Source organism: Chaetodon auriga, chromosome 23 (assembly GCF_051107435.1).
Source record: "Chaetodon auriga isolate fChaAug3 chromosome 23, fChaAug3.hap1, whole genome shotgun sequence".
Classification (NCBI taxonomy): Eukaryota; Metazoa; Chordata; class Actinopteri; order Chaetodontiformes; family Chaetodontidae; genus Chaetodon; species Chaetodon auriga.
The window spans coordinates 1,886,109-1,888,608 of NC_135096.1; positions in this window are offsets into that span (position 1 = coordinate 1,886,109).

Below are 2,500 nucleotides of genomic sequence, written 5' to 3' on the forward strand. Positions count from 1 at the left end.
GCCTGCTTTTCGCCTTCTCTCCGAGATTGACTTTGTCATATTTTTCTCCCCCCACTTCTTCTTCTTGTCGTTTTGGTTTTATGCCCCTGGTACTCTGCTCTCATCCCCGTGCCCTTGGTACTCTGCTCTCATCCCCGTGCCCCTGGTACTCTGCTCTCATCCCCGTGCCCCTGGTACTCTGCTCTCATCCCCGTGCCCCTGGTACTCTGCTCTCATCCCCGTGCCCCTGGTACTCTGCTCTCATCCCCGTGCCCTTGGTACTCTGCTCTCATCCCCGTGCCCCTGGTACTCTGCTCTCATCCCCGTGCCCCTGGTACTCTGCTCTCATCCCCGTGCCCCTGGTACTCTGCTCTCATCCCCGTGCCCCTGGTACTCTGCTCTCATCCCCGTGCCCTTGGTACTCTGCTCTCATCCCCGTGCCCCTGGTACTCTGCTCTCATCCCCGTGCCCCTGGTACTCTGCTCTCATCCCCGTGCCCCTGGTACTCCTCTCTCTCTCTCTCTCTCTCTCTCTCTCTCTCTCTCTCTCTCTCTTTCTCTCCCTCTCTCTCATAGACATAGCTCACCTGCCTGACCCCCTCGTCTTTTCACAGCCACAGGGAGGCTTCCATCCTTACCAGGCCTGACCCCCCCTCATCTGCTCACAGCCGTGGGGAGGCTTCCAGCCTTTTCCAGGCCCCCAGCATGAGGAGCAGGGCTGGGTGCTGGCTCCAAGCCTGAACCCCTCGTCGTCTTCTAGCAGCCACAGGGAGGCGTCTGGCCTTTCCAGGCCCCCCAGCCTGCTACTCGTGCTGGGGGCTGGCTCCAGGCCTGACCCCCTCATCTTCTCACAGCCACGGGGAGGCTTCCAGCCTTTCCAGGCCCCCAGCACGAGGAGCAGGCTGGGTGCCGGCTCCAGCCCTGACCCTCTCCTCTTCTTCTAGCAGCCACAGGGAGGCGTCTGGCCTTTCCAGGCCCCCCAGCCTGCTACTCGTGCTAGTGGCTGGCTCCAGGCCTGACCCCCTCACCTTCTCACAGCCACGGGGAGGCTTCCAGCCTTTCCAGGCCCCCAGCACGAGGAGCAGGCTGGGTGCCGGCTTCAGCCCTGACCCCCTCCTCTTCTTCTAGCAGCCACAGGGAGGCGTCTGGCCGTTCCAGGCCCCCCAGCCTGCTACTCGTGCTGGGTGCTGGCTCCAGCCCTGACCCCCTCCTCTTCTTCTAGCAGCCACAGGCAGGCGTCTGGCCTTTCCAGGCCCCCCTAGCCTGCTACTCGTACTGGGTGCTGGCTCCAGCCCTGACCCCCTCGCCCCCTCGTCGTCTTATAGCAGCCACAGGGAGGCGTCTGGCCTTTCCAGGCCCCCCAGCCTGCTACTCGTGCTGGGCGCTGGCTCCAGCCCTGACCCCCTCCTCTTCTTCTAGCAGCCACAGGCAGGCGTCTGGCCTTTCCAGGCCCCCCAGCCTGCTACTCGTGCTGGGGGCTGGCTCCAGGCCTGACCCCCTCATCTTCTCACAGCCACGGGGAGGCTTCCAGCCTTTCCAGGCCCCCAGCACGAGGAGCAGGCTGGGTGCCGGCTCCAGCCCTGACCCCCTCCTCTTCTTCTAGCAGCCACAGGCAGGCGTCTGGCCTTTCCAGGCCCCCCAGCCTGCTACTCGTGCTGGGTGCTGGCTCCAGCCCTGACCCCCTCCTCTTCTTCTAGCAGCCACAGGCAGGCGTCTGGCCTTTCCAGGCCCCCCAGCCTGCTACTCGTGCTGGTTGCTGGCTCCAGCCCTGACCCCCTCCTCTTATTCTAGCAGCCACAGGCAGGCGTCTGGCCTTTCCAGGCCCACCAGCCTGCTACTCGTGCTGGGGGCTGGCTCCAGGCCTGACCCCCTCATCTTCTCACAGCCATGGGGAGGCTTCCAGCCTTTCCAGGCCCCCAGCACGAGGAGCAGGCTGGGTGCCGGCTCCAGCCCTGACCCCCTCATCTTCTCACAGCCATGGGGAGGCTTCCAGCCTTTCCAGGCCCCCAGCACGAGGAGCAGGCTGGGTGCCGGCTCCAGCCCTGACCCCCTCCTCTTCTCACAGCCACGGGGAGGCTTCCAGCCTTTCCAGGCCCCCAGCACGAGGAGCAGGCTGGGTGCCGGCTCCAGCCCTGACCCCCTCCTCTTCTTCTAGCAGCCACAGGCAGGCGTCTGGCCTTTCCAGGCCCCCCAGCCTGCTACTCGTGCTGGGTGCTGGCTCCAGCCCTGACCCCCTCCTCTTCTTCTAGCAACCACAGGCAGGCGTCTGGCCTTTCCAGGCCCCCCAGCCTGCTACTCGTGCTGGGTGCTGGCTCCATCCCTGACCCCCTCCTCTTCTTCTAGCAGCCACAGGGAGTCTTCTGGCCTTTCCAGGCCCCCCAGCCTGCTACTCGTGCTGGGTGCTGGCTCCAGCCCTGACCCCCTCGTCTTCTTCTAGCAGCCACAGGGAGGCTTCTGGCCTTTCCAGGCCCCCCAGCCTGCTACTCGTGCTGGGTGCTGGCTCCAGCCCTGACCCCCTCCTC